This window comes from Mus pahari, chromosome 4, assembly GCF_900095145.1.
Source record: "Mus pahari chromosome 4, PAHARI_EIJ_v1.1, whole genome shotgun sequence".
Lineage (NCBI taxonomy): Eukaryota > Metazoa > Chordata > Mammalia > Rodentia > Muridae > Mus > Mus pahari.
In genome coordinates this window covers 9,996,997-10,008,607 of record NC_034593.1, presented here as the reverse complement: position 1 = coordinate 10,008,607, position 11,611 = coordinate 9,996,997, and the positions used below count along the sequence as shown (strand labels likewise).

Below are 11,611 nucleotides of genomic sequence, written 5' to 3'. Positions count from 1 at the left end.
TTTGTCTTATTGACAGTGTCTTTTGCCTTACAGAAGCTTTGCAATTTTATAAGGTAATAGTGGGAGATTTCAACACCCCACTCTCACCAATGGACTGGTCTTTGACTGAAAATAAATGGGAACACATTGAAACTAAGAGAGGTTATGATCCAAATGGATTTAATAGATATCTACAGAACATATGCACTCACTGATAAGTGGTTATTAACCCAGAAGCTCAGGATACCCAAGATACAATTCACAAAACACATGAAATGCAAGAAGAAGGAAGACCAAAGCATCAATACTTCAATCCTTTTTAGAAGGGGGAACGAAATAACTATGGAAGGAGTTAGAGAGACAAAGTGTGTAGCAGAGACTGATGTGAAAACAATTCTTAACAATAAAAGAATGGCTGGGGGCGGGGATCACCATCCTTGACCTCAAGCTTTACTACAGAGCAATAGTGATTAAAACTGCATGGTATTGGTACAGAGACAGATATGCTGATCAATGAAATAGAATTGAAGACCCAGAAATAAAACCACATACTTAAGGACTCTTGATCTTTGACAAAGACACTAAAAATATATAATGGAAAAAAAGAAAGAATCTTCAATAAATGTGCTGGTCTAACTGGATGTCTGTATCTAGAAGAATGAAAATAGACCCATATTTGTCACCTTGTACAAAGCTCAAGTCCAAGTGGACGAAGGACCTCAACATAAAACTAGATATACTGAATCTAATAGAAATGAGAAAAAGCCTTTTAGTCATTAGCACAGGAGAAAATTTCCTAAACAGAACTCCAATGGCTCATGTTCTAAGATCAAGAATTAATAATGGGACCCCATAAAACTGAAAAGCTTTTGTAAGGCGAAAAACATAGTCAATAATACAAATCGGCACCCTACTGATTGGGAAAAAGCTTCACTAACCCCACATTCAATAAAGGACTAATATACAAAATATATAAAGAACTCAAGAAGCTAATCACTGGAAAACCAAACAACCCAATCAAAAAATGTGGTATAGTCCTAAACTGAGATTTCACAACTGAGGAATCTTGAATGGCTGAGAAGCACCTAAAGAAATATTCAAAGTCCTTAGTGATCAGAGAAACACAAATCAAAACAACCCTGAGATTCCACCTTACACCAGTCAGAATGGTTAAATTCAAAACCTCAGGTGACAACACATGTTGGAGAGGATGGGGAGAAAGAGGAACACCCCTCCATTGCTGGTGGGTTGCAAACTGGTACAACTACTCTGGAAATCAATCTGGAGGTTCCTCAGAAAATTGGAAGTAGATCTACCTGAAGACCCAGCTATACCACTCTTGGGAATATACCCAAAAGATGCCTCACCAGGCCACAGGGGTACATGTTCCACTACATTCAGAGCAGCCTTATTTGTGATAGCCAGAAGCTGGAAACAACCTAGTTGTCCCATGACAGAAGAATGGATACAGAAATGTGGTTCATTTACACAATGGAATACTACTTAGCCATTATGAAGGAGGACATCCAGAGTTTTTCAGGCAAATGGATGNAACTAGAAAATATCATCCTGAGTGAGGTAATTCAGACCCAAAAGTACATTCATGATATGTACTCACTAATAATTGGATATTAGTAAAAAAAAAGAAAAAGAAAAGAAAGAAAGAAAGAAAGAAAGAAAAGAAAAGAAAAAAAAGAAAAAGAAAAACTTATACAGAGTACACAAGATTCAGTGTACAGAACTCAAAAGGCTCAACAAGCTGAAGGGCCCAAGTGAGGACACCTCAATCCCTGTTGGGATTGAGAAGAAAGCAATCACATGTGGGGAGAAAGTGAGGGACTTAGGAGGGAAAGTAGACAGGGTGGGGGCATTGAGGGGTAGAGGGGAACCTCATCTCGTATTGGGTGAGGGAAAAGGACTGAATCCCTGAAGGCCAGCAGAAAGAATGCGAACAGGCAACCTCAGAAAATAGGAAGTTGGGGTGACCCCAGAATGTACCAGAAACCTGCATGGTTAGAGACTTCCAGGACTCATAGGGAGGGACCTTATATGAAATGCCTGACAGTACAGAGAGGGAACTTATAGAGCCCACCTCCAGTAGGAAGACAGGACATCAAGTGAGGGATGGGGTTGCCATCCCACAGTCACATCTCTGACCCATAATTTTTTCTGGCTGAAAGAATTACAGGGATGGAAATGAAGAGGAGCCTGAGGAAAAGAAGGTCAAGTGACAGGCCCAAAGTGGGATCCAGATCAAGAGGAGGTCCCAAGGCCTTGCACTATTACTGAGGCTATGGAGCCCTCACAAAGAGGGATTTATCATGACTGCCCTCCAAAAGACCAAACAAGCAGCTGAAAGAGTCAGATACAGTTATTTGCACCCAACCAATGGACAGAAGCAACTGACTCTTGTTGAATTAGTGAAAGCTGAAAGAAGCTGAGGTGAAGGGTGATTCTGTAGGAGGACCAGCAGCCTTAATTAATCTGGACCCCTGCTTTCTTTCAAACACTGGACCACCAAATAGACCGCATACACCAGCTGATATGAGGCCCCCAACACACATACAGTAGAGGACTTCCGGGTCTGTGTTCATTTAGAGATGATGCACCTAACCCTCAATAGACTGGAAGCCTTAGGGAGTTTAGAGGTCATGTGTGTTGGGGCAGGGGCATCCTCATGGATGCAGGGTGGGGTGAGGAGGAGGTGTGGGATGTGGAGGAGTCAGAGGTAAATGGGGAGGGGTGGGGAATGGAATATGAAGTGTAAAAAATGAATTACACATAAAATTAAATTTAAAAAAGACTTGCGTTATAAAAACTTTAAGACATTGAAGAAAGAAATTGAGGAACACATCAGAAGATAGAACTATCTCTCACACTCATAGATTAGAAAGATTAATACAATAAAAATGACCATCTTATGAAAAGCAATTAATAGATTCAATGCAATCTCTATCAAAATTCCAACCCATTTTTTTACAGTTCTTGAAAAGACAATTTCAGCTCCACATGGACACAACAACAAGTCAGGATTGCTAAAACACTCCTGAATAATAAAAGAACTGCTGGTGGTATCACCATCCCTGATTTCACATTGTACTGCAAAGCCACAGTAATAAAAATAACATGGTATTGGCATAAAACTGATATGATGAAGAACTGAATCAAATTGAAGACCCAGACAAAACACCCCAGGACACCTGATATTTTGTCAAAGAAGCCAGAAATAAACATGAGAAAATAGCATGTTCAACAAATGTCAAATTGGATGGCTGCATGTAGAAGGACACAAATAGACCCAGATTTATCACTCTGTATTAAATTCAACATGATAAAGATCTCAAGATAAGTCCAGATATTTTGAATCTAATAGAAGAGAAAGAGGGAAAAAAATCTTGAACTTATTGGTTGCTGAGGTTTGAATATGCTTGGCCCAAAGAGTGGCACTGTTAGGAGATGTGGCCTTGTTGGAGTAGGTGTGGCTTTGTTGGAGGAGGTGTGTCACTGTAGAGGGTGGGATTTGAGACCCTCTTCCTAGCTGTCTGAGGACATTCTTCTCCTTTTTGTCTTTGGAACAAGTTGGAAGACTGCTTCTCTAGTGCCATGTCTCTAGAGATGATGCCATGCCCCTGCATTGATTATAAGAGACTGAATCTCTGAGTCTGTAATCCAGCCCCAATTAAATTTGTCTTTTATAAGAGTTGTCTTGGTCATGGTGTTTCTTTTCAACAATGAAACCCTAAGACACAGCAACAACAAAACCAAAACCAAAACAAATAAACAACTGGACAACAAGATAACAAACCAATTAAAATAGGGTACAAAAATAAGCAGAGAGTTATAGAAAAATGAAACACCAATGACTGAAAATCACATTATAATGTTCAAAATTATTGACTAATTTTGAAAATGAATCACAGATCATTCCAAAAAGGACATGGAGGAAAGTAAACATTGATCTGCTGCTGGTAGAAGTACAAACATCCATAAACTATAGAAATCTGTGTTGCTGTTGCTCTGAAAGCTGAAAATAGATTTTCTACCTCATGATCCAGTTATACTTTGGCTGGACTTATACCAAAAGACTATATTTTCTCTTACAGAGACACAACAACATTCATTACTGCTCTATTCATTATAGACAAAAATTAGAAACAGCTTAGATATCTATCAACTAAGGAGTGGATAATGAAAGTGTGGTACATTGACACAATGGAATATTACTTAGCTGTTAAAAATTAAATTACAAAAAAATGTTATTTGGATAGAGCTATAGTAAATCATGCTGAGTGATGTAACCCAGACCCTAAAGATAAATAGTATATACCTTTTCTTAATTGTGGTTGTTAGCTTTTAAGACTTTGGCATGGTATAGTCTTATTCACAGAGGTTAGATATAGAATAAAGGGATAATTGGGAGGAATATGAGGGGAGGATCTCACAAGGATGGTGGAATAGATTGTATTGTTATGGAAGACAGATGAGGCTGGAATGGGATGATCAAAGGAGTAGGAAGAGGGAAGAGATGTGTCAGGAAAGGAATATTGGTGAGGGGACAGATCAAACTAAGGGCCATTTGAGGGATCAATTGAAAGTCTACTATTGTAGAAGATTCCTAAGATATACACATATGTGGAAGAAATATGAATGGAATCACCAAATAATTTATGATATATCTTTAGCCATATGTTGAACCTCTTTCTACAGGAATCAGTTATATCTAGTTGAGCCATTGACCAAAGGTGCCTAATGGAAATAAGCAAGCCAGACTGTTGCCATGGCAATTGATTGCCCTGTACAAACTGATGGTAAGGCACTGAAGACAACAGTTACACATGCCACTGAATAAAAAAAAAAATCAAGCTGGTGACTAATTAAAATGTTCATGGAACTAGAACAAACTCTGCATACTCCCAGAGGACAAATGTAATCATTAACTCAGCTACAAACCCTGAAATCTGCAATGGTTATCTGCCTACATGATATGCTGGTGCCATGGTGCCAAAAACAATTTTGGAGTAACCAACTGCTTTCTCATTGAATACAAGTCTCAAGCCATGATTTGGAATCCATGCTTGACATTGCTTTCATGGACAAGAACCTGTGAGTAGTAGGCCAGAGACCCATGAGAAAACCAAATATTATTGTTATGGTAAAGAAACAGCAATAAAATGGCTCTCAAGGACAGTCTGCTTTACCCATAGGTCAGTGTCTAGGTCAGACACCATTAGAGAAACTATCCTGTGTAGCAGATGGGAACTAACACAGAGACCCATAACTGGACAATGTGTAGGGAGTAAGAGATTTTAGAACACTCACTCCTGCCATCAGGGGTAAGGGTGCCATGAAGAAGTTGAGGTGGAAAGAATCCAAGAACCTGAAGGGATGGATGACATCAAAGACACTGTTTTTTTTTTTTTACACCCAGCAGGACTGATATATTTGAAGCAACAGAGGCTATAACAGCATTCATAAAAACTGCAAAGTCCTGTCTAAACCAGATGGAGCTTCAGTGTTGAAAATGGGAAATGGATACAAACTTCCCCCGTGAACCACAGAAGCACTGGCAATTAACAACCACTTACAAAGTGGAATCTCATAGGTTCTCTTAACCACATTTAAGTGTAGGCCTTATGCCCAGAAATAGTCAATAGAAAATAAAGTCAGTAACGTTAGAAAACTTCTCATCTCATATTGATTTGTTTGGACATTTTTTTTTCTCTTATTGGTCTTTTTATTATTCTTTCTGATTTTGTTTTTTTAATGGGTCATATTTATGTTCATGTGTTCGTTTTGTTTTTTTCTTTTAAAAAATCTGGTTTTCATGTTTTTTTCATCACACACACAGCTATTTAGACTGCTCTCTGTTCTACTGTAGATAGATTTTCAGATCTCTCTCTCTCTCTCTCTCTCTCTCTCTCTCTCTCTCTCTCTCTCTCTCTCTCCTGTATTTGTCAGGCATTGGCATAGACTCACAAGAGAGAGCTATATAAGGGTCCTGTCTGCAAAATCTTTCTGGCATATGTAATAGTGTCTGGGTTTGGTGGTTGTATATGGGATGGATCCCCAGGTGGGGCAGTCTCTGGATGGTCCTTCCTTCCATCTCAGCTCTGAACTTTGTCTTTGTATCTCCTTCTATGGGTATTTTGTTCCCCCTTCTAAAAAGGATCTAAGTATCCACACTTTGGTCTTTCTTCTTCTTGAGTTTCATGTGCTTTGCAAATTGTATCTTGGATATTCTAAGTTTCTGTTGCTCCAGTCTTTTATTGATACCCCAAAAGCAGGTAGAAAAAAAGGGACATTGTATGATCACTGCCAAGTCAAATTAAAAAGAATAACCACATCTCACAAAGAATCAAAAATTATAATTGTTCCACAAAATTTCAAGCTTCCCTATTCCCAGGCCTATAGCCAAAATAACAATTAACTGCAAACTTATCATTATTTAACCTTTAACTTTTGAATTATTATACTTTAGAGCTCAGACCTCTGAGGCCAGCTACTTGTATTTTCTTGTGAAGCTCTAATGATAAATGACATGGACAAAGCTGCCAGGCAGTGGCCAAAATGAATCAAGTTAACCCTTAACTCAGCAGTTCCACTAGCTTTCTGTTTCTGCACATTGCACACAATGACTTTCCTAAGAGTCCCAGTGTTTTGACTTAGTTTTACTAACATATAATTTTATGCATTGTATACTTGCTTATCCAGGAACTATTCTTAAATGTTGTGTAAAACTTCTTTTATAACTTTAATAGATTTTTCCTTTCTCAGGGTCGCAATGTTGGCTCTAATTCATTTTCTAATAGTTTCTTCAAACTTTCTTTGCAAGTCAGTCATTAATCTGGAACAACCATTGTGCAGTTATTACATTGTTTCTAAGATGAGANCACACAGCATGNACCTGGGCCATTAGGACTGTGCTGTGCTGTGCCCCTATGCCTCAATTTTTAACTGTTTAAGAATCATTACATCAAGGAACATCTACTTTTACAGAATTTACCAAAGCAGAAGGAAAAAGAAGTAAGAAAGTCAGATACAATAGAATAATTATTCACGCCAAGGCCAACTGAAAAGTTGCCATGCACAAAGGAAATCTATACAGCCATTGTCCAGGGCTAAGGTTAGGAGAAATGGGAACAACTGTTTTTTTTACAAAGAGCTGCTGAGGGCTACTAAGCATACTGGCCTATTGCAGGCAGTGCCTTATTTCAGATGGCAGGTCCCCTGCAGGGATGTGTCTCCTGTTTATCAGGGTCCCAGATGCCATCCTTTTCTACAAGGAGCTGCCACAAGCTACTGAGATGTCTCCATCCCTGCCTATTGCAGGCAGTCCCTGTCATTCTATGCTGTCCCCAGCAGACTGTTTTGAATATCGATATAATAAATATGGAGTGTATATCAGAAATCCCCCAATCTAACAGTGTATGAGATTTTAATAGGAACAGGCTTTTTTTTTTTTTTTTTTTTTTTTTAAGATACTGGAACCTGGGCATTTTTGTTTCTGGACTGCACCTGAGGTTACTCTCCAAATGTAGCATTTAGCCATATAAAGGCAAACCCTACAAGATTACACATTATGTTTATGGATATGTAGGGACTTATTTTAACATATATGTCTTACAGTTGGACTAATTATCTTTTTGATAAGACTAAGCAAGTTTGAATGCAAAAGGAGAAAGAGCAGGTAATCTTATAACCTACTACCTTGGAAAACCAGCAAATTTTACAACAGTCAATTTTGAGATTAGTCTTCAACATCTTGGATAAAAGGGTATTGCGTTGATAGGGTACAGCTTATACAAGCTAGGGGCTTATATGTTAGAACATTTTCTTTTTTAATCTCTAAAGCATAGTAATTAAAACTTTAATTACCTCCCAGCAGCTGACAGAATGCCAAACTGGGAGGAGGCAAGAAGTATATGGTTTGCCAGAAGACAGTCTACTTTGCCGAGGAAGACCAGTGAGAGGGCAACAGCTTCCATAGATCCTGCTTCCTGTGCATGATTTGCAAGAGAAACCTGGACAGCACCACTGTGACAGTGCATGGAGAAGAGAGCTATTTCAAGTCATGTTACAGCAAGAAGTATGAGCCAAAAAACTACGGCTACAGGAGGGGCACAGGCATGCTGAGCACGGACAAGGATGAGTCTCTGGGCATCAAGCCAGAGGAAGCTCCCAGACACAGGACCACCACCAACCCCGAGGCATCCACGTTTGCCCGGAAGACTGGCTGCTCTGAGCGCCATCCCAGATAGAGCCAGTCAGTCTATGATGCAGAGAAGGTGATTGCTGTTGGGAAGTCCTGGCGTAAGTCCTGCTTCTGATGTGCCAAATGTGGCAAAAGCCTTCTGTGAACCCTGGCAGACAAGGATGGTGAGATCTACTGCAAAGGATGCTATGCCAAAAACTCTGGGTCCTTGGTCCACTCAGAGTGAGACTGCTGCGGCCTGTGCATCTTACCTACTACTGAGCCTTTAATCAGCAGTCCATTCCCAGAAGCCTTGAACACCTCCAGGATCCTCTCTCACTCAGCCCTCCTGCACATCACTAGTGCCTTGGGTTTGGGTGTCTGGCTTCTTTTGGTCTAGGGGTCTGCCTGAGCTCCTTCCCCACTAAGGGCTTCCTCCTGCCTGGCATTTGATACCAATACCTTTAGGAGACATCTGTCTAGTCGCCCCTTTTCAGAGATCAGGTCCCTCACACCACACCTCACCCCCATAGACCTGTTTCTAGGCTGAATGTCCACCTTCTACTGGCCAGGACACCTGAGCACATGCCATTGGAGTCCAGTAGAGAAACCAGCAGTGCAGGCAAGAAAGGTTGGGTTTATTGGGCTAGGAAAGGTTGTGGTTTATTGGGTCCCAGAGAGTTTCCTCTGGGTAGGCACCTGAGCTTCTTGGTGCATCTCAGTCTGGGAAGTCCCCATGAGAGGCAGGGAGGTGCAGATAGGATTGTGGGGCCATCAGAAGGAGCTCTTTCTTTGGCGTCTTGCCTTTGAATGTGGAAATAGTGAAATTTTTGCACTTAGGAATTGGGAACAACCCATGTCAGAGGACCCCAAAGTCTAGAGGTTGCCTGACCTCCTTAGGCATCAAGTTCCCTGTTTGATGGGCAAGGGAGAAACTAATGAATTCCTGAACAAGCATTTACATTTACCAGTGGTCCAGATCTTGGAGTAGTCAATTCTGGGTATAACCTTGGGTCAGGTGGCTGGGACGGACACTTTTTGTTGCAGCATAGCCCAGGGTAGATCTGTGTTCTAGTCACTCCTGAGGGTTCCTCTGAACCCCAAGTCCTCACTCCTCTCCAGCCCAGACCCTTCTTCTATCACCCCATTTTTCTCTAGTAACCTTCACTTCCTTGCCCATCCCATCCAGGCCCCAAGGTCAGGAGCAGAGGGGAGAAGGGGAAGGGCTGGGCCTTGATGCTCCCCAAGACTGAAAGGACATGGCTGTCCATCGATTTTCTGCAAGGGCTTTAGGCATGGGCTGTTGAAGCTGATTTATCATCTGATCAATAAAGCAATTTAGAACTGAACTCTTTCCTCATCTGTCTGTGGGGATCCTGCCACATCCTGGAGCCAGGACTGGATTGGGCAAGGACTAGTAGAAATGAACCAAAGGGAATCACTCTGGAGCTTTCTAAGGTCTGTTTACTTCATGGTATTGGTTCTAAGGGAACCCATTGATTAAAGGCCACCACCTTCCCATTTGCTCTCCACCCCATCCCAGGATTCTGCAAGTTTGTGGACTTGGCTTTTGAAAGACTCAGTTAGATCCTGACAATGTACTCAGCACTTCAGCTTTTGCAAAGCCCCTTGTAAAGAGTAACTCAGCCAGAGGACATTTTTGTATCAACTCCAAAGATCTTACTTCTTGGAAGTGTGTGTGGGAGGGGGGGAAAGGGAGGGAGAGGCAGCTAGCCATTTGGTTTTCTGCTAGGGCCTCCCAACCAGGTATATGGAAGAGCAGGCTTAGAAAAGAGGCTTGTCTGAAGGGTTGTAGTGTTGTTCATCTTAGGCACACCTACTGTACCCAGAGCTAGGCTGTGTCAGTCCATGACAATGTGCCCACACTGAGTTTTTCAAAACAGTGAGTAGAATGTAAACAATAGGTTTTATGCTTCTATTAGGCAGAGGGTCAGGCCAGCAATGCTCCAACATGGGACCTACAACACAGCTCAAGCTGCCCAACAGCTGGAGATCAAAGAGTGCTAGCCCTAAGTGGCCCTGACAGTTCCCAAACATGGCTCAAGACCTACAGGAAATTCTCAGGGAGGTTTGTGCGCAGAAGACAATGGTTTATTCCACAAACACAAATGAATCCTCCTACCTGGGCGGGACACACAGAATACCAGGATGCATGCCTTTGGGATCCAAAAGTGAAGACAGGCTGCCCTCTGCTGGCTGCGCAGGCTCAGCACAGTACCATCAGGCCAGCCCTAGTACTCTGTCTCACTCTTCCCCATTGACCTTCTTACAGTCACGCAGTGCAAAAGGGGCTCCACACACCATTCATTCATTCATTCATTCATACACAGTGGAGCATGTGTCCTTATCACCAGCTGAAGCTCGGGTACCAGCGGATGGCCGTAATTGCGTGGAGCGTGGGGAGCCACAGAGATCTGCAGGTGCCGAGCTTGCTCTGTACGGATAGACACCAGGTGGCGCTGTGGGGCCAAGGCCAAAGGCAACCACTCCGTTTTTTCTTTTTCTTTTTTTAAATTTCATTTTAGTTTTGTTAGCTACTCCCTTTCTGCTGTGGGTGTTGATGACCCTGTGCTTCCGCGAACATCTAATCTTCCCGGAAGGAGGTGTGCTCTAATACTGACCTGTGGCTTACCAAACCACAATAATGACCCAGAGGAGAGAAACTGACAGAGCCCCCTCCTTTTCCATATAAGGGCGACCTGGACATGGTCCAGGATGCCCATAGGGGAAAGAATGGCATAAAGGGCTCCCATTTGCACGAGTGCCCTGGCCCTTTACGGTGTGGTGGAAGAAAGCTGCCGGTTCTGATGGAAGTCGTGGTTAGCTCCATCAGTCTTCCTCCAAGACCACAAGTCTGGGTCATCTAAAAGGGTGGCTTCCATGGGACATCAGACTGAAGGAATGAGGGAGAATGTGTTTGGAGATTGAGACAGGAAGAAAATGAGTTCAAAGGCAATCTTGCCACAGAATAACCTTGCTACAAAAATGTGTGTGTGTGTGTGTGTGTGTGTGTGTGTGTGTGTTTGATTTGCTATTAGATGTTTAAGTAATCCCCACCCAAATTAAGAGTACATAAACATTGTGAATAACAGAAACCCAATGAAGCTATAGTCCCCAGCATCTTTAGGCCCTGGTAAGGGTGGGGTTAGTTTAAGAGACAGAACAAAGACCCTTGGGAACCAGTCATTGGATGGTTCTAACTCCCTTCCTCCAGTCCCTGGTCCTGCCTACACACACACACACACACACACACACACACACACACACACACCACCTGTTACTAAAACCATTGCGGGGTGTAAAGGGATGCTTTTAAAATAGATCCCAGATCCACCCTATAGATTCTGATCAGGTTGGGATGGGGCATGGGAAACAATTTGAAAAGTGCCTGCCTAAGATGATGCTCATAGTCAGCCAGGC

At 42.0% G+C, this 11,611-nt stretch overlaps 1 pseudogene; it reads left to right on the top strand.

Moving 5' to 3' along the window:
* Nucleotides 1-4,756: 4,756 nt before the first annotated feature.
* On the top strand, nt 4,757-9,519 carry LOC110320205 (annotated as a pseudogene).
* The last annotated feature ends 2,092 nt before the right edge of the window (nt 9,520-11,611 follow it).